This window comes from Octopus bimaculoides, chromosome 9 (genome assembly GCF_001194135.2).
Source record: "Octopus bimaculoides isolate UCB-OBI-ISO-001 chromosome 9, ASM119413v2, whole genome shotgun sequence".
NCBI classification, from domain to species: domain Eukaryota; kingdom Metazoa; phylum Mollusca; class Cephalopoda; order Octopoda; family Octopodidae; genus Octopus; species Octopus bimaculoides.
The window spans coordinates 31,160,257-31,161,363 of NC_068989.1; the positions used below are offsets into that span (position 1 = coordinate 31,160,257).

Consider the following 1,107-nt stretch of genomic DNA (forward strand, 5'->3'; position numbering starts at 1 on the left):
TTACACTAGAAAACAAGATATCACAGCCTTTTACAGGTAGAGATACCAAGTTAAAGTGATACATTTTGAGAAGATATGAATAACAACAATAAATGGAGCAAAACGCATATAAATAAAAGTTCCTTTAATTTCTACACATGTTTCAAAATATATGAGAGCTCTTCCACAAAGAAGTAAGAGCTGCTGGGATTCCTCATATATTCCTCTTCAGGGAATTCATAAATAAACATATAAGAGCAAGACAAATACGAAATGATGAGGTAACTTACGAGCAAAGATGTTACATGGTCAGTGACCGTTAGAACGTTTGTTTACATAGAGATATAAAGGGATCAATGATATTATTCCATGGGCTTTAGGAATAAGAACGCTTGTTTATATGGAGATATAAAGGGATGGGGTTGTAAAGTGATGCTAAAGGTTTAATTTAAGTGAATTATTGAAATAGGGGGAGAAAGACAAATATGTTGTAGTACTGGAAAATTTGAAAGAGCGTGAGCTAATTGCTGAGTCAAAAATGGAGGAAGGGAGAGAACTAAGGGAGTACATCAAAATAAAATATATACTATATAAGGGAAACTAATTACATATCGCTTCTCTCTCTCCTCCAAGTCTTCCACTACCCACATCTAACCCATCCACCCCTCACCACTTCAGTCTGTTGTTACCATTCCTCCTGATCGTCCTCTCTCTGAGGCGGAGCACTCTCTTCTCAGTTGGGGTTTGCGCTTCATCCCCCTCACTCCATCCAGTAACAAATTTCAGACCCGTGCTGATATTCATAGGTTTGTGTGCCATGTCAGGCTATATGCACTATTCCACAACACTCCACCTGCATCTAACGAAGAAGATGGCTTCACCAACCTGGGCCGCCAACCATCCCACTGGACGCCAGCTCCTGGTCAGTTCCAAGTAGTCGATCATTTTGCAGACTTCTGCCAACATGTTGTGGACCAGTTTAACCTTCACAAGCGTCCCTGACATCTGAAAATCACCCCAGCTGAACTCTTGGCTCTTCGATGTCTCTGATCATAAAACCAGCCAACAAGGGTGGAGCCTTGATTGTGGCACACAGACCTCTACAAGACTGAAGCTCTCTGCCAACTT

General features: G+C 41.0%; 1 protein-coding gene across 4 annotated transcripts in view; it reads left to right on the forward strand.

Moving 5' to 3' along the window:
• The window catches only part of LOC106872228 (reticulophagy regulator 3-like), a 110,942-nt gene that overhangs the window by 73,382 nt on the left and 36,453 nt on the right, over positions 1-1,107 (forward strand). The gene's annotated exons all lie outside the window — the stretch shown is intronic.